This window comes from Maylandia zebra, linkage group LG2 (genome assembly GCF_041146795.1).
Source record: "Maylandia zebra isolate NMK-2024a linkage group LG2, Mzebra_GT3a, whole genome shotgun sequence".
Taxonomy (NCBI): domain Eukaryota; kingdom Metazoa; phylum Chordata; class Actinopteri; order Cichliformes; family Cichlidae; genus Maylandia; species Maylandia zebra.
Window position 1 is genome coordinate 21,151,580 of NC_135168.1, and position 20,331 is coordinate 21,171,910.

Below are 20,331 nucleotides of genomic sequence, written 5' to 3' on the forward strand. Positions count from 1 at the left end.
ACTTCAAACATCAAAAATGTCACTTTCCATATTTGGTGCAATATTTACACATTTTTAAAAGAATAAAAACATGCTTCACAATCCTGACAACGTAAAGTGGGGTCTTCGTGTCCACAAGCTGATGGGATTAAGTTTACCAGTAAATCCTGACATCAGAGCTGCAGCAGCGAGGAAACGGCAGGTGTTTATCCAGCATTTGCTTAATAATTTTGACTAATCGTTTCACTGCTGGAATCTCCAGGAATTAATGTATCACTCATGGTTGTTTTAGTGGATAAATTAAGAGCATTTAAGGATGCTTTGGTTTGTGGAGAAGAAGAGGAGATGATCTCCTCTCCACCTGGGTGTCTCTGCTGCACATAATCTCCCCGCTGAGCCCCTTCACCTCTACGAGTCTTTAACTGGGGGAGGAAAAAAAGGCTTTGACAAATCAGCCAACACCCCGCAAGCCTGATTGTTGTGTGTGCGCTCTCTCGTCTTATCTGATCACAGCCGCTGTTAAACTCCCACGGCAAATCACAGAAAGGAGGCAACTCCCCAGAGAGAGCCGAGAACAGGAAAAGCATCAATTAACATGTCAGAGGAGACACGGGAAGTGTTCTTCTCCAAAACACTCTGAGATCCCCTGTGGAAATAAGGAGGGAAAAACTCTCAAACCCTCGCTGGGTTTTCTCAGAATAGGTGACATCAGTCATTGTGAGGAATCCTTTAAAACACAACACATCAGGTAAAAGGTAAAGACATCTTAGACAGGTGAGCACAGAGCAGGTTAGAAGGTTTCACTCAATAGGTCCTTGTCACAGTCCCAATCCCGGTCTTATCATTCGTGTGGCGTGAAGGTTTTATTTGGTGAGTCAGTCTCCACATGATTTACGAGAGAACCGGGCTGAATCAAACCAAATGACTGCTGGTTTTAGGAAGTTCAGTCGAAGTCCTGTTCTGCCCATCCATTCATCATGGGGATGAATCTCATGGTCATTTTGAGCTTTTAATGACTTTGTTTTCTTTTTCCAGGGTGAAATGATTGTGCAGCGTACATCTTCAAGAATTTGATGCACAAGTTTACAATTACTTTGGATTTTTTCGAATCCACACAGCATCAAACATATACATACACACACACTCTCTAATAACCGGTTAAATGTCTTCAAGTTTCAGACCCTTTTGGTAGCCATCAACAGGTTTCTGGCACAATTCTAACTGGATATTTGACCACTCTTCTTCAGTTCATTTCAACTCAAGTTCATCTGAGTTCATTTTAAACCAGTTTTCGAGCACTGAAAGGCTTTCGAGCATCTGCCACAAATTTTCAATAGGTTTGAGGTTGGTGCTTTAGAAACGCTATTCCAGAAGCTTAATGGGCCATTTTTACCAACTGCAGACTCCAGGAGCTTCAGTTCAAACAACTGTATTTGAGTAGAAGTTTTTTGGATGCGTCAAAGACCCAAGCTGTCACCCTCAGAGGGGAAGGAATTGGTTGTTCGGGAACCATAAATTGGAAGTTGTTTGGAAGAGCCCAAGAAGATGACGGGAGGTCGGCCAGATTTCAAATGTTTTTCATGTACTTGTTTAAACAGAAAAGGTTTAATGTGGACAGACGTGTACTGGTTGTTTGCTATCATTCTATGTAGAGAGCTTTCTTACTTTTTGTTTGGTCTGTGTTAAATCTCCATCAGGGGGTCATAACCACACACACCTCCAAAGCCCTACTAGGTAATTCATGGTGTAATCTAATGTCCACTCCCTGGTAAGTAAATGCTACTTTTAGTGTAACTGACATAGGGGTCACTTGCACATAGTTTTCATTATTGTCTTTAATGCCTGTAACTATGATATCTTTATTGTGTTTTGTAAAGGACAATAACAATAAGTTATTACAAACCATGATATCGTCAGCAGCGGTGACTCCTCTGGCTGGAAAAACACCTGTGATTGTACGGAAGTCTGTGGTAACACAATCCTAATTAATCTGTGACACTGTCAACACCTGTCTGATGATTTTATGGTTTCAGTCACTCAATTAAATGTTATATATGTAGCACTAAATCACAACAAAAGCCGCCTCAAAACACCCAACAATCAGATCGCTAATGTAAAGACCCAACAATCAGATCGCTCCCTCATGAGTATGAGCACTTTGGCGACAGTGGAAAGGAAAAACTTGCTTTTAACAGGAAGAAACCTCCGGCACAGCCAAACATGAAATTCATGTTGTAAATTTTGATTTTGGTCATTATTAGAGCTTTGTAACAGGACTTCACTGACCGGTGGATGGCATTATGGTGGCTACATCCATATTTTATACTGTTGTGGGTGGTGTGCACAGTGGTCGCCCCCCCCCCAAAAAAAAAGCTGCTAGTTTGCATCCTTAGAGAGCAACATGCCCTGCAGTAGTAGTTGTCATTGCTTTGTTTTTCTTCCAATGGTTGCAGTCTTCTGCCACATAAACCACAAAGGAGTCACAGTGTTTGTCTCTGTAAAGGTCTGCTCCGCATTACAGCTCGTAATGTCCCTGTGCAGTTCCAGGAAATAAAAGCAAAAGCGGAGACACTTAATCAGATTACCTGCAGCAGAAAAGAGACAGCAAATGTAAGTCTGGACGCATTTGTGTGTCGTGACTGTTTTCAAGGATCCACGCTGGATTAAAACACTGCTCCAAAGGTTAAATAAAAGTGTGAGCCCAAGTCGCCGTGCAAGATGTTTCCTCTTGACACCAACGTTGTGTCGTGTGATCCCGTCAGAAGATCAGTCAGAAAAGCAAACCTGACGCCTGTTCGGCTTTATCAGAGGAAATCATCAGCCTTTAATAGTTTTTTAATGAGTTTGTGGAATGCACTCTGGCGACAGTCTAATAAAGGACAAGCTCCGCACAGAGACTCGGGCTGAATAATGTATAAGGGCAGAGGTAGCATTAATGAAAAGATGATGAGAGGCATTCCTGAGAGACAGAGAGAGGAAAGGTGCGAGGAAAAGTTAAAAGAGAGGCCCAATTAATCTTCATGTGCTTACAGAGGAAATTAAACAAAGGCGGGAAAAAGGACGAGGCCGAGAATGGCAGTTTGAGAGGGAAAAAAAGCAGCGAGACGCGTCAAAGTGAACAAAGAGACTCTGCGATCGGTTTTAATGATTTCATTTTCACTTTCGACACAGGAGGCGAAGAAAAGAACCAAAAAAGGAAAGTTATGTCAACTTTAGGAGCTGGGAAATTACATCTGGGTTGTGTGTTTGGCTAAGGATGTAGGAACGGAGGAGGTAATACAAGTGATACTGTGGGGAAGGTGATTAGGAGGTAGGGCGAATTAAGAAACGAAAGGAAGGAGGTGAGGAAGCAAAGATTAAAGAGAGGATAAAGAAAGAAATAGCAAGAGGAAAATTGGGGAAAGAAATGATTAAAGAGGTAGAAACAGAGGAAAAGGTAAAAAAGACAGAGGTATGTAGGAAAAATACAGAAAGGTTGTAGGAGGCAAGAATAAATAGTGAAAGCTCAGAAAATTAGAGGACAGGGAAAAGGAAAGAGAAGGTGATCTACAGATGAGGAGTGAGGAGGGGAAAATAGGTATTTAAGGAACGACTGAGGCAAAGACAGAAGGATTTAAAGTGAAAAGAAATTAAAGAGAGGAACAAAAAGAGACAGAAGATAAGGGAAGGCTAAGGAGTAAAGAAAAGTGTGAAGGTTAATGATCCTTATCAGTAACAAAAAAGACTCAAACATTAACCGAGTCACAAACCAGCCAACAGACAAAAATCACGGTCGTCCGCCGACGAATGAGCGCCACGAAGTGGGCGTGTTCGACTTCTAACACCAAACCAGAGCTTTATAGCAGAAACCAATGAAAAGGTTTGGTTTGATTTCGTCTCCACTACCTTTTTTTAAGAATCCTTAAAAGCCAGAATATTAAAGTCAAAAGAATGAAGATGCCCAAAACATCTCATCTGTCACACAGGACAGACTCAACCTGCTGTGGACAAGCAGTTCTGTCCACCAAGACCTCCACCCATCTGTACCACCCACTGCAGAGTGGCATTTAAACTGTGTTCTCACTCTCAGTCATCTCACAGAGTTTCTTCTCCCTGTACTGAATAAAAGCTCTTGAAGATCATCGGTCAAACTAATTAACAGAAACAGATGCCAGATATCTAAAGACACGAGAAATAAAACAAGCAAGGACCTCCACTGAAAATGTTTGACAGGTTAAATGCAGACTCGTGTTTTTAGTGCAGTTTTCTTCCTTTTGGTGGGGAGTGGTGATTAAACTCTAATAAAAGTGTTGAACAGGAGGGCGGCGGGAGGGCGGGAAGCGAGGATTAACGCTGGGGTTATCACGTCCGGGTGGAAAGATCACCTCTCATTTCCATAAACTGCCACTTACTGCAGGGTCCGCTGTGTTTGGCCCTCTAATTCCTGCTCATTTATTCCTCCACATTCAGCCGCCAGGGGTCGGGGGTCACAGGCCGATAAGTCGCCGTGACCTCACAGATGGCGTTTGTTCTTACTTCGCCATCCAGTGAACTAAAATTATTAAGAAGGAGATGGAAGACACAGGATGTGCTTTCACTGGGTCTGACAGTGAAGCGCTTCATTAAAGTTAACGGTCTGCTCCTTACCTGTAGTCAGGTGTTAGAGTATGAGAGGTCGCCTGCTTGCTGGACGCCTGCGGGAAAAGCTTCAAGATCAGAAGCCAGGACCACCTGAACTTCTTTCCTTTGGAGTAGCAGCTTCAAGCCAAGCTCCGCGAGGCTCTACAGCTGTGATCCTTCGTCAAATTTATCCAGGCAGCTCTAACAGATGAGCTCCAGAATCTCCGAATCAACCCCAGTTGTTGTTTGTCAAATGATTTGATTTTAAACTCATTGTTAATTAACAATCAAATGGTAATAAATATCATTATGAAGAAAGACCTGGTGCCATAAATATGTTTGGACTAACTGCATCTATATTCAGGGGCTAACATGGGCTGGAAAGATCTGGAACGGCGTTCCACCACCTTCAGTTAATTAATAAATCTGACCAATAAATCTGATCAATGCATATTACTGTTGAAAGAGTTTATTTTTCATGCCCTGCAGCCTGGCACTTCTTCCAGTGACTGTGAAAATGCACTGTAAACCTTTCCTGTCACTACTCAAAAAAATGATGCAAACTTGTTGCCTTTGATAAACTAAGTAAAGCTTAAGATGGTTACTTTATGGGCGCTCAGAATAACTGCTCACTAAATTAATATAGTAACAATTAAGACTTATCTTACCCCCCTAAAACTAAAAAAATTCAAATATACATATATACAACTATACCGAAATAAGATAAACAAAGAATAAGTCCAATGGCATTGTACTTGGATAGAAATAGAAAAGAATCAGAATAAATAAATACAGTATTACACAGACAGAGTCAAACAGTACAATACAGAATAGTGCAAGTATTGGAAGTGAGAGGAGAGTGTTGTCCAAGGAGTGTGTGGCAAAAGCAACAGTGGTCTCGGTGGAAATCAGAGTGCAGTGACCCCAAGCTAGGTGAGTTGCTCCAGCAGATCCCAGGAACAACATCCGAGATCTCTGTCAAAGAAGAGCGCGCACCAAGGAACAGCAAAGATGATGTGGGCAGGGCGAGAGGGGAAATACATGCATTTCTGCCATTGTCATTGAATTTACTGAATGGTGAAATTCTTAGGCGCATGCATTTGTAATATTTTATATTATGCTTTTTTCCCATGTAGTGTTGAGAGCAAATTTTGATTTAGTTTCAGTCAAACATATATATATGTATATAAAATATAATTTTGTATATAAACATATATATATGTATATAAACATATATTTATATAAAGTGTCTTATTTTCTCTGACATCCAAAGGTGAACAAGAAACAGGGAGCGCAGCTGCTAGTTGTACCATTTCCAAAATAATTAAATTAGATTAGGTTATATTAAGATGGGTTAGATTCAATGTGCATGTCTAAAGCTTACCAGGAGAATGAGTGGATAACTTCCAAACTCATCCCGCCTTTCTAAACAACTTAATCAGTTTTGATTGGATCTCTGGAATCTTTTAGTCTAGTTTTTATTTGTTGATTAAAGTGTCGACAGTCCATCACAGTTTTTGTCCTCGTGCATTAGTTGTAATTATTGTCACTAACAAAAACTTGAAACTGATATTGATTTATTGAACCATGATTGAGAAAATCACACAATAGGACACATTTTAGATTTGACAAAAGTTTGTCAACATTTACCATTAAAGCATTTTAAATGAGGACAGTACTAACAAAACTAAAGATAATTGAGTACGGCCTGAGGTAAAGGCTGAGGTAAATCAGAAGGTTGTAAGAGCATGTAACATTAAATAAGGAAAAGAAGCAAAGAAAAAAAATGTGTGTGATGGCTTAAAAAAGTAAAATCAATAAATTAATTCTTACCAAACAGTATATCACACTGAAATCCACACTTTTCATTTGGTGCCAAAACGTTAAGGGTAAATACGAAGCCAGAATCTGGTCTTTCAGACACAGGACGATGCTTTTATGAATACATCATTTTCTAAAGAGGTCAAATGAACTCCCTCACACAAAATCATGCCAGGATTTCTCGCTTTATCTGTGGCTAATGGAAAAAACAGACTAAACATAGGTAGCCATCAGACTGCTGACAAAGCTTTGTCCATCTCCGCTGGATGGCCAGACCTCCACCAGCATCGCTGGCGTTATCATACATTTAGCTTAAAATGAAACTGTTTGATTATTCCTCAAATGGGAATTGTTGAAATAAGATTTCCAGACAGATTTTATAGATATAGCCATGATAAACTTCAGCAGATGTTGTTGTTGTTGTTTCTGCTTTCTTTGTTTAATGAGGGCGTTACAAATAAATCAGACAACGAACAACTACAATCACAAACAATCAAAGCATTGCTAGCATATTGAGACGTAAGGGTGCTAACCTCGCTAAGTTTGCATACGTTATATTGATAATTAATAATAATATAAATTGTAAATAAAACAAGTATATTTACAATTACCTTTATTTACCTCACATTATTCAGTAATCCAAACAGTCTACGTGCTCGCCTCACCTCCACTTTTTTCTGCAGCCTCATGTCTTCTCTAATTAAATCCAGTCCTTCATCCTCTCACCCTCCTGCTCTTCCTCATCCTCCTCTCACTTACCCACTGCTGAACTTGGCCCTGGAGATTCTTCATGGGTGGAGGCAATTACAGCAGGAGGCCTGGTGGATTGCCTCTGTCCCAACATTTCATCCATGAGGCCAAAACAGAGCCAAGTAGACACCGGGCCCTTTCAATCCTAACAGCAGAGTAACAAAGCAACACAGAAGAGTTTAACACAAATAAATAATTAATAATTAATTACAAAAAAATCATAATATTTGAATAAAATGTACATATTAGTATTTTCTCTTGTAGGCCCATCATCCCTTGTCCTAATGACAGACAGAAAATAGAGAACATGTTAATCCCTGGACAGCAGGACACACATTCAGAGCACCACAGGAAGTAACTATGCAGATCACATGCAAATCACCCAAAAACTAACAAATACAGAAGTGAAGATAATGAAATGGAACCCGTGTACATGAAAACTTATAGCTGACACTAGCTTCATGTGTTTTTAGCCTTTAACATCTCTCCTCGTTTATTCCTTCTTCTCGCTCTGCTCATCACGTGTCCGTGATCATCATCATGTACACCAATGCAAACAGGCGTGAAGGCTGCTGTACGCTGCACCTCAGCCAGCCTCTGACGGACTCTGGTAAGACGTTGCGTTTGATCGAGTGCAGTGAAGTGACGAGGAGTCGTACGTAAAGGAAGGGAAAAGTAATGGACATGGTGAATGCGTGTCCAACCTGACACCTTCAGAGTCAGCTGCTTTTTATTCACAATTTTACGTTCGTTTTGTGTCTGAGGCTCTCAAAGTACACAGGACTTAAAATTTGGTGCTTTTTATCTTCCTTTCTTTTAGGAGCCTTCATTACTTTTAATTATATGAAAATTATTTATGGTTGAAAATCACATTATGCTCTTTTAAAAACTACAACCAAATCAGATTTACATCCACTCCAAGGGTCTCGAGTCGACTTCATGACTTGCTGCTTCATTTCCTGTTTGATTTTGATATATGACAGCATGTTCCTTTTATTCTTTTTATAGGTGGACAGTGAATTTCCTAAACTCTTACCTTTCCAAGCAGTTTTTACAACCTAAACCTAACCACCAAGATTAAAAAAGATTGTAAAAAAAGAAGAAATTCTCCAACCTGCTGAAGATAAAAACTATACCTCTCCAGCCCTCCAACATCTGAATTCATACTTTTTAGGTTTTAGAATTTTGTAAATCTGCAGCTTGTGTGTCGTAGTGAGATGCAGGGAGTGTCTCACAAATGGCATCGTGTGTTGGCTCGCAATGAGCTCGCTTACCTGAACAGAAGCATGCTCCCGCACCTACAGATTCTCCATATTCATATGTAAATCAGTTTATATTAATCTGTTTTGTGAGACGTGGAAAAGGTGGTGTCCACGTGCAGCGTGCAGAACAAGCTGCGCTGGTGTGTGGAAGCTTTTCTGGTAAAACTGTGCATTCATGTGGCCACAAAAGAATAAATCACGCTAATTCCATCCATCCAGCCTACCCCGGTTTACCCTGGACAGGCTGCCAGTCCATCACTGAATCACGGATAATATGGATATCTGAGTTCATGAGTGAACTCAAAGTGAGAGTGGGCTAAACTCTAACAGTCGTTCTTCTCTCAGGTAGCAGGTCAGCAGCAGTTTAAATACAGAGATTATTAGACAGATTAGCTTCATGCTAATTTCTCGTGCCAACCCGAGCTGCAGGCTGGAAATTAAACCAGCCTGCAGCTCAGGCTGATTTAATTTCAACCGGCCCCTTCCTCAGGTGGACTGTTAGCAGAGTTTGGATAAATCCAGCTGGCTTTGTGTTAATATTGTTCTCTGCATTATCCTCCATCATTTCTCCTCGCTGTGGAAGAAGCAGCGGTCCCCTCACCCAGGGGCCCTCGCTGCCATCTTTTATTATTTATGAATCTGATTAATAATCTGCCGCCCTGCTGGAGCAGAAGCTGAGATCTATAAAAGCACCCAGAAGAAAAGCAGCACCGGGATGTAATTCCACTTCAGCGTGCTGCAGAGAAGAAAAGGAGAGAGCTCATCATCTCGCATATGCTTAATGAGAATAAAAGCCGACACAATGCTGCTGGAAATCCCACACTCAGCCTGTTTAACCCAACTTTTTATTGAGGTTCAAGCAGGGGGGTGGCGGAGGGGGTTAAACGCTGCAGGGGGTCTTGGAGGGGGAGACTAATGCGGCGTTGCCGAGTGTGGCGTAGAAACAACAGCAAGTTCAGTCATTGATAGCAACAAGCTCTGAATCTGCAGCAGCAGCACAGGCATAACCCAGGGACCATTTTATTAGGCCTACCCGCTCAAGTGCGCATCACTGCAAATGTTTAATCAGCCAATCACATAGCAGCAAATCAGTGTATTTAGGCATGTAGACACAGTAAAAATGACCTGCTGAAGTTGAGGAAGAAAAGTGACCTTTACTTTAAGTGACTTTGGACATGGCATAGTTGGTCTGAGTGTTTCAGAAACTGCTGATCTGCTCATGTTTTTTCCCCACACAACCATCTCAGAGTTCAGACAGAGACAGACAGAACAGTCTGAAAAAGATCAAATATCCAGTGAGTGGCAGTTCTCTGGGAGAAAACCTTGTTGATGTCAAAGGTCAGAGGAGAATGAACACACTGCTTTGGCACTGATAGGCAGGCAGCAGGAACTCAAATAACCACTCACTAAAACAAAGGTCTGCAGAAGAGCATCACTAAAGCATAAAGCAGATGGGCTACAGCAACAGAAGATCACACTGGGTGCCACTCCTGTCAGTAAGAACAGGAAACGGATTCATACATGGAAAAATATTTCCCGGTCTAACGAGTCTCGATTTCTGCTGCGGCTTTCAGAATTTCACAGCCTAACTGAGCGTTGTTGCTGACCTGCCCATCCCTTTATGACCTCAGCGTACCATCTAATGTCAAATCATCAAATCATCTCAGTCTGGCTTCCTGAACATCACGATGCGTTCGCTGTGCTCACATGGGATCCGCAGACACGGATCTCAATCTCTTTTGGGTTGTGGTGGAACAGGAGAGTCACATCATGGATGTGGTTGACAAGTTTGCAGCAACTGTGTGATGCTGTCATGGCAACATGGACCACAATCACAGGAATGTTTCCAGCACCTTGTTTAATCTGTGCTGTGAAGAATTAAAACAGCTCTGATGGCAACACAGGGTTCAACTCAATACTAGCAAGGTGTACCTAATGAACTGTCCAGTGAGTATATATTTAACCAGAGTTTGCAAGGTCCAACAACTGTAAACTGAAGAGAGATGAGTGGGGTGAGGATTTACATGAATACAGACAGCTTTAACCTTTAAACACTCATAACAGATCAACAACAATACTGAGCGATTATCAGTCCAACCTGTCTCATCGATTTATTAATCATTTCTTAAAAAACAATGAAACATTATTAACTTCAGCAATATAAAACATCTAAATGTTTCCTTGGTTATCAGGCTAATCGTTGCCATTTAGCAGAAAAATAGTATTTTTTTGTCCAAGGAGTTGAGTTGCTTCACTTTCCAAGGTTTGGTTTAAAAGGAGGAAATCTGGGACAGCGACAGCTCTTTCTCATCATATCATTAAGCAAACTACAAGCTCATTTTCATTTGAGTGACAGTAAAGTGTGAAGAAATGTTACACATCGATACTGCTAATAAAAGCTGTTGACCAAAAAATAAAAACACACAAAGCCTCGACCTAGACTAAGACTCCTAGACCAGAAACACAAGTCAAAGGTCAACACTACGACCAAATTATACCCGCAGAGCCCATGTGATTCAAAGTTTAGCATCACAGATAGAAAATACCAGCAAACACGTGAACGTGTGTGTACGTGCAGAATCCCTGACGGGGCCCTCATCACGCCACGAAGACGAGATCGGTTTTATCTGCTTCAGTCCAAATCCCCCCGTCAGGGCTGCGAGCGTTTATTAGAGAGAAGCTAAAGAAGGAGAAACAGAAATAGTACTTTTCACAGTTTTTTAATTTCCTCTCTGTGATTCATCCGTTATGTCTTCATCACTCTGTGAATAATGATTCAACTGGCTTTATGATTCAGTGCCTTTCACCTTTTTTAATTTAATTTTTTAAAATGTGTTTGCTGAACATTTTGCTGGATGTTCTGGGCGGTAAAGCGTGGACGTTTTCCCTAATCGCTTTTTAACAGCCTTCACTTCACATGCAGCAGGAAAACAGATTCTCAGTTTGAGTGTAATTATTAAAGTTAATGACGGCTGAAGCTGCGGCGTGGACTACACCGTTTAACTCCACTACAGGTCAGCGTCTCAGCGTGGAAGTGAACCCCGCTTTGCTTCGCTTCTCTGATAAAATATTAAGTATTAAGTATTCTTAAGTATTAACTCAATATTGAAATTATTATTTTGTTCAGCTGGAAATGAGCTTTTTTAAAAAGCAGTACAAAGTTGGAGTTTAGTGCTCTGACATGTTTTATGGGTCTCACAGAGACATAGCAGACTGAAATAAAGCAGAATTATTCTTCAAATTAAATTTACAGTGGACTCAGGAAAATTCATTGGCATGGTATTTTGTATTTACAAATGAATCAGAATCAGAAAGGGTTTTATTGCCAAATGTCGAGCAGGTTTACAATATTAGGAAATTGCTGCGGTGCTTAGTGCAAACATACTGTCATATAACGCTTAAATAGACATGAAAATAAAAATAAGAATAAGAATTAAAAGTGCTAAGTAGATAGATATATACATGAGTGCAGGTGGTGATCAGTGCCAAACATGGAATGATGCAGTGAACACAGCGTAGGGTCATGTGTTAGTGGTGGGAACAGTCATACGGTTATTGTTCATGTGTCCAGCAGCAGAGGGGAAGAAACTGTTCTTATGGCGAGAGGTTCTGGTGCGAATGGACCGGAGCCTCCTGCCTGAGGGGAGCAGGTCAAACAGACTGTGTCCAGGGTGAGAAGGGTCAGCTGAGATCCGAGCTGCACGCCCCAGTGTCCTGGAGGTGTACAGGTCCTGCAGAGATGGGAGTCTGCAGCCAATCACCTTCTCAGCAGAGCGCACAACACGCTGCAGTCTCTGTTTGTCCCTGATAGTGGCTCCAGCGTACCACACGGTGATGGAGGAGGTGAGGATGGACTCGATGATTGCGCTGTAGAATTGCATCATCGTCCGTGTTGACAGGTTGAATTTCTTCAGCTGCCTCAGGAAGTACATCCTCTGCTGGGCTTTCTTTATGACGGACGTGATGGTGGGCTCCCACTTCAGGTCCTGGGTGATGGTGGTACCCAGGAAGCGGAATGAGTCCACAGAGGTGATGAGGGTGTCAGTCAGGATGATGGGGGGGAGTGGGGCTGTGTGCTTCCTGAAGTCCACAATAATCTCCACTGTCTTCTGGGCATTCAGCACCAGGTTTTTGTGGCTGCACCAGGACACCAGACGTTCAACCTCCCTCCTGTAGGTAGACTCATCCCCGTCCGAGATGAGTCCAATAACGGTGGTGTCATCTGCAAACTTGATTAGCTTGACAGACTGGTGGGTGGAGGTGCAGCAGTTGATGTACAGGGAGAAGAGCAGAGGAGAAAGAACACAGCCCTGAGGGGAGCCGGTGCTGATGGTCCGGGAGTCCGAGACATTCTTTCCCAGCCTCACATGCTGCTTCCTGTCCGTCAGGAAGTCAGTGATCCACCGGCAGATGGGATCAGGCACATTCATCTGGGAAAGCTTGCCTCGGAGATGGTCTGGAAGGATGGTGTTGAAGGCAGAGCTGAAGTCCACAAACAGGATCCTGGCGTAGGTTCCTGGAGAGTCCAGATGCTGCAGGATGAAGTGTAGAGCCATGTTGATGGCGTCATCTACAGACCTGTTGGCTCTGTATGCAAACTGCAGGGGGTCCAGGAGGGGGGCCGTGAGGGTCTTGAGATAGGAGAGAACCAGGCGCTCAAATGACTTCATGACCACAGATGTCAGAGCCACAGGTCTGTAGTCATTTAGTCCAGTGATCCTAGGTTTCTTGGGGACAGGGATTATGGTAGAGGACTTGAAGCAGGCAGGCACATAACATGCCTGCAGTGAGGAGTTGAAAATGCCAGAAAACACTGGGGCCAGCTCGTTTGCACAGTGTCTGAGGGTGGCAGGAGACACACCGTCTGGGCCGGGAGCTTTTCGAGCATTCAGACTCTTAAACTGCTTCCTCACATCTGCTTCATGAATATGAAGAGTTGTGGTGGGAGGAGGTGGTGTGAAATACTCCTTTGTGTGGGGTGAGGAGGGAGGTGTTGTAGGTGAAGTGTTTGATGGTGGTGATGGCTCTATGGAGGGGGGAGAGGTGGGGGAATGAGTGTCCAAAGTGTCTCTTTTGTTGGGGCCATTGAAGGTGTGAAGGCTGCCTGATGGCTCGTCAAAACGACAGTAGAAGTCGTTAAGGGTGTTGGCCAAGAGTAAGTCATCAGTGGAGTGGGGGGTTTTAGGCTTGTAGTTGGTGATATTCCTGAAACCTTTCCACACAGAGGCCGAGTCATTCTCTGAGATCTGCTGCTGCATCTTCTCAGAGTGCTGATGTTTAGCAACGTCCACTTCTTTAGTGAACCTGTACTTGGCCTCTCTGTACCAGTCCCTGTCTCCACTTCTGAACGCCTTTCTTTTTTCCAGCCACAGCTTTTTGAGTTTAGGAGTAAACCAGGGTTTGTCATTGTTATAACTCACCCTGGTGCGTGATGGCACAATGCTGTCCTCACAGAAGTGGATATAGGAGGTGACAGTGTCCGTAAACTCGTCCAAGCTGTTAGAAGCAGCCTTCATTGTGTCCCAGTCTGTAGACTCCAAACACGTGCGAAGCTCCTTCACAGCCTCGTTGCTCCACAGTTTTTTAGTCCTCACGACAGGTTTGGAGAGCTTCAGCCTCTGTCTGTACGCGGGGATCAGGTGGATCATGACGTGGTCAGAAAGTCCGAGTGAAGCGCGGGGCACCGTACGATAGGCCCCGCTGATCGTACTGTAACAGTGGTCTAATGTCCTCTCCTCTCTGGTCGGGCATTAGATATACTGCTTGTATTTGGGAAGCTCATGGCTCAGATTCGCTTTGTTAAAGTCCCCAAGAGCAATAATGAGAGAGTCCGGGAATGTCCGCTCCATGTGCAGTATCTGCTCCGTGAGTGCGCACTGAGCTGCCTGCACATCCGCAGGCGGGATGTAAACAGCGGCCAAGATGAATGAAGCAAACTCCCGCGGAGAATAAAATGGTTTGCAGTGAATAAAAAGGTATTCCAGAGAGGAAGAGCAGTGCTGAGCAATCACTGTTACATCTGTGCACCAGCCACTATTAATGTAGAAGCAGACACCTCCACCTGTGGTCTTACCAGAGAGAGAGGCCTGCCGGTCCGCGCGCAGCAGATGAAAACCCTCCAGCTTGAGCGCGCTGTCCGGGATGTCCTCACTGAGCCACAACTCCGTAAAACATAAGACACAGGAGGAGGCAAAGTCTCTGTTCATGCTTCTCATCAGGGCCAGCTCGTCCATCTTATTCCTCAGTGAGCGTACGTTGGAAAGGAAGATCCCAGGAAGAGCAGAAAATGAATAATCTTAATCTGACCTGTGCAAATTTCTTCATGAAGTCAGCATTTTTGTTGATAGATGTTATAGATTGTAATATAACTTAACCTAAAAAAATGAAACCTTCCCTAACTATCTGTGACCCTAACACTAGCTAACATTAGCTTAGAAATTGAGCTCCAAAATGACCAGCTCTATACACAACACAAACTCCCCAAAAGAACAAAACTAACACTGATGTGGCTTCACTGTGGACATTATTACTTTCAGTGTTAGCAAGCAAACAGGTTAAAATTAGCCAACTAGCTTCTACATTTCCTATCAAGCAAATTTTCTGTGTTAGCAGAGAAGCTAAATTTAGCTAACAAAAACAGTTTAATTAAACCCTTAGCTTATCTGGTTAAAGTCATAAAGAAGTAAAATATTTGTGAGCAATGAATGAGGTCAGCTAATTCACCAAACCTCCTGGGGCTGATCCTTTAACATAGCCCTTATAGCTTTCCTATTGCTCTGTTAGCTAACATTGCTAACCATCACCAGACAAAGCTAGCTCGCTAGCTGGCTAACTTTAAAGGATTACAGTTTTACACAAAAAAAAAACGACAGGAATTTTTCAAATGCAAATTTATTATGCAACGTACACTGAAAGCGTTGTGATTTTGTTAAAAACTCATCCTCAAAATATGCACTGTGAAAAAAAATGACAACGAGCAATGACGAGCTGGTTTAAAAACAAGAAAAGGTATAAAATGAAATTCTGGGTTTATCCGATTCTCAGGAGAAGGCAGCAGCAGGGAGAATTTCATGGAGTCTAGCTGTATATCTGAGGTAAAAAGGTATTATTTTCACATTTCCATATCATTGGATAGATATTCAGTACCAGTTTTGAGTTACAAGCCACAGTTATGGTAAATGGCCTGTATTTGTATAGCGCTTTTCTAGTCCCTAAGGACCCCAAAGCCCATTCATGGCAGCTACATTGTAGCCACAGCCACCCTGGGGCGCACTGACAGAGGCGAGGCTGACACTGGCGCCACCAGGCCTTCTGACCACCACCAGTAGGCAACGGGTGAAGTGTCTTGCCCAAGGACACAATGACCGAGATTGTCAGAGCCGGGGCTCGAACCGGCATCCTTCCGATTACAAGGCGAACTCCCAACTCTTGAGCCACGAGCGGATCGTTAGGCCAAGTTACTTAAGCAGCTGATGTGCTCCATGACACCAACGATAGTTATACGAAGATGTATAACTGACATTTACTTCCTCACAGCCAACCCATGGTGGTTGGGCTGGTGGCCACCTCACACCGCATCCATTCCTGCTCTCCAAGGGCACTTCCAGACACTTTAGCTATCCTGTGTTCAGATAATAAGGTATACAGGCAACATACAGAGATACAGAACATACAGTGGCATAACACGACAGAGCAGGGTGGTCTGTGGATGACTCATTGCTAGCTCGTGCAGTGTGTTTTCTTGGAACGTTTGTCGGTGCTTTGTCCTGAAGAATTACTGACAGCAGCAGAATCAGCCAGATTTAAACAAGTCTGAATATTTGTGAGATGATTGTTGGTGTTTTTAGGTTCTGGTTCTGTTTTAAGAAGAGTACATCCATCAGCAGCAGCCTGAGGTTAATCTGTTTCATGCTGCTCTGCGTTAAATGTGATGGTCAGCTGCTGCATTAAAAACCATCACAAATACATTTTACATTTTGACTCTATGACTTTGTTAAAGAGGAGAACGAGGAGCTGCGAATCTTACTGAATCAAATCAAATAAATTATGCATTTCAAACTCCTTTTGTTCTGTATTTGATTAGATAAAAGGAAATGATGGACCGCCAACGCTGCAACCACTAGAACTTTTTCCACCCCCTCTTCTCTTGCTCCCTAACTTTCCTCCCCTCTTACACCTGCGTCGGGTCATTCGTCATGCGTGTCATCTGCAGGATGTCACACCTGAGCAGCGTCTCTCTCTCTCTCTGCTGAAGATCTATGAGCCATGGATTTCATATTTTCAGCTTATTTACCTCGTCGTTTGTTTTCATTTTTTTTTTTCCATTGATGCGGGTCATTTCACAGTTCGGAGTCGTTTCCAAATCTCCGCCTCACAAACACTCATACATTATAACTTTGCGCCTCTCCCCCTCGCAGGCTGCAGGTAGAGGAGGAAATATGTTTCCGCCACATGCTGATTTACAGCGAGCTGCTGGTGGAGGCTGATAGATATTTGTTTCAGCGCGGCCGCTGGGAGTCAGATGGCGACTGTTGCTACGTCTTCATATCCTCAACACCGCCTGATGTGCTCTCACATCCTCCTATAGAAAATTTCTGAGATAGGGTTTATCAAAACAGGGAAAAAACAAGGTGCTGGCATCGGCGGCGACATGAATCATGATAGAAGGGATGAGGCTGCTGGCTGCTAACATTAAAGAGGTGTACCATCCCATATGGAAAAGATATATATAAATCTTATAAAGTTTGTATCTGTCTTGTGTGAAACTTGTATGAAAAGCATACAAGTGTGAAAACAGATATAAGATCCCTGGAAAATGTATATAAATGAAACTTGTATGTTTTGGATACTTACTAAAACAATATATGAAAGTAATGAGAAAGTGGCCACTTTCATGAGTAAATCATATAAGCCTTATGTGATTCACTATATGAAGTAGGCCACATCTTATGCAAGTCTTTTATAAGTTTTTACTATTTCTTTTCCATATGGGATCACAAACCAACTGCTGTGGCACTAAGATTTGTGTGTTTTAGGAAGAATAAAACCAGTGTGCTTGTTTTTATGAGCCTTTCAGTTTGCATATAAAACTAGAGAAATGGCATAAACTGTAACCTTCCTCAAATTAAACATGAAATTAACAAAAATACATATTTAATCATGTTCTCTACAGCTAGCAGCTACAGCTGCCTAGCTGCCACCATCCACCCATCAGTCAGAGAGGCTCCTAATAACGCAAACTTTAAGCCTTTATACAATTTAAACAGATAAGTTATAAAAACATTCACACCTGCGCAGCTGCTATGAAAGTTTAACTTATCTTAGAGACCAAAACTGTTTCTGTATCAGGCTGTAAACATGTTTATTTCTGCTGTAAGGTTTTAACATGGGTATCTCTGTGGACTGACTCACCCACTGATGGAGTCCCTGGTGGACATCAGAGGAACTGCAGGAATCTACAGCATTAACTCTACAGCATTAACATCTTGGAGGTTGCTGCTTGGTGCTCTGACTGAAAACCCCCCAAATCAGAAGACCCCCTATGAGCAAGCAGTGTAGCAACAGTGGGAAGGAAAAACTCCTAAAGAGGAAGAAACCTCCAGCGGAACCAGGCTCAGGGAGGGGCGACCATCTGCTGCCACCGGTTGGAGGTGAAAGGAGAAAGACAGGCCAAAAGACACTACTGAGAACTTACCTAAAACATGCCTAATTTGGTATTTTAGCCAAACATAAGTGAATCTAGATAGCGCTACATAAGCGTAATCTGATTTATGGCCAGTTTGAGCCTCAAAGGGTCCATAGTTTACAAAATGAGCCTCATTATGTTTTAATAAGACTTGAAACTAGTGACTAAGACGGCATAATTATTGGGAACGTGTTAATTCTTCAGTTTGTGACTTTGATAGTCATTTCTCACAAAGGAGTCGCCCCCTGCTGGCCACTAGAAAGCATGCAGGTTTCAGTCACTTCTGTATTGGCCTGCCTGTTCAGCTCATCTTTGATATAATATCTACGGTTTCAATAGACAATTTCACACTCTTCTTTTTTATTCTCTTTTATCTGATGCCTGGTGTTGACTTTGGTGAATTTCCTCTTCATGTCTGTCTGTGTGAGATGAATTTCTGATGCTCTGTAGTGATTCTGCAGCTACACGACTTCCCAGCACAATACTGCTCCAGAACAAATAGGCCCTTAATTTACTTTTTGATAGCAGAGCAGTGAAATGTACTTCATAGTGAGTTATGGGTGTTAGAAAATAAGCTGCCCTGATCTTTATGCTCCATTATCTGTAATCCTTTTACACACTCAGCCTCCACTGGTGTGGGCCGGCTTTCTTTACGATGCACACAGAAAGAAGTCCGGTGATTTGGGAAGCCTTTTCTCCTGGAAGTCGGCAGTAAAAGGTTAACAGTCTACCGTGATAAATGGAAGCAGTAAGAATGTGATGAGGTTCACTGTGATATTCCCTCTGCTAACAGCTTCACATCAGCATTTACGACCAGAGGTTAGCAGCACCGTCAGCTAAAAGCTGTGGTCAAACAGTGAATGAGGTCAGAGGACCACAAGAAACATCAATACAGTCCCGGTGTTCTGACAAACCATCCTACTTTGGCAAAACGTCCTATCGTAAGTAGTTTATGCACAATTCTGCTGTCACAGAGCAATTCCAGCACAAATTTAAGTAGGTATGACGGTTTGCCACTTAACTTTGGCCATCAGAGTATGTGTGTAGCTCATATTCATAAAGCCAGGAAGGTTTGTCACTTCATTTTACCTGTTAAAGTATGCTTGTAGGTCACATTCACAAAAGTAGCATGGTTTGGCACTTAATTTTACCCGTCAGAGTATGTTTCTAGCTCTTATTAACAAAGGTAAGATGATTTGCCACTTAGTTTTAGCTGTTAAAGTGTTCTTGTAGGTCACATTCACAAAAGTAGCATGGTTTTGCACTGAATTTCGTGTTGTGCGCATGCGTAGAAACAACGGGTAGGATGGTTTGTCAGGTAAGATGGATTCCCAGAACACCGGCATCCAGAACTCTCTCATCCAAGTGAATCAGTGTTTTCTTTTAACTATTACAAAAAACTGCTGGTAGGGATTAAATTAGCTGACTGGAATAACTCTTTAGGATCTGAAACAGCCCTCAGCATCAACTGAAGGTCCAAAACCTGCAGTTCCTCCAACGTCCACTAGAGGCTCCAAAGTTGAGCCAGTCACCACAGACTCTCATGTTAAAATGTCCAACTTTACAGCAGAAATAAACATGTTTACAGCCTGATACAGAAACTGCAGATAATGTTCCCACTTTAGAACAACTGTATTAAGCCTTAAAGCTTGTGTAACCGCTGTGATTCTGCGTTGTGTCTGATAAAAAAGGTAAAAGAAAGAAAGACCTCCAAGTAAATAATTTGCCCACTCCAGCTCCTCTCCCACAGGGGAATTGTAGAAAAGGGCTGGCATTTATTTTTACATTAAACATAAAGTATGCATTTACACGTAACATATTTGACATAAGATAAAACAAAAACAACAACATGAAATCCGACATACCTGATGAAAAAGGTAAAAGAAAGAAAGACCTCCAAGTAAATAATTTGCCCACTCCAGCTCCTACGACCAAATACAAACAGTGGGGAAGAGGGTTAGCTCAACCCACCACAACTTCCAAGCTAGCAAGGAGTATATATTCATGCTAGCATTTATGGCGCCTAAAACACATTTATGATACACACATACTACACACTTATAACATCTAACAAAAACAGGCTTAATAATGACAATAATTGAACTAAAATCGCAATCAGAAACATCCAGGTGGCTAAATATGCATTATATGTGTTTTAATGTGTTGGAAAGAAATGACACCCACCTCTCCCACAGGGGAATTGTAGAAAAGGGGAGAGGCAAAAGCGGTACACTG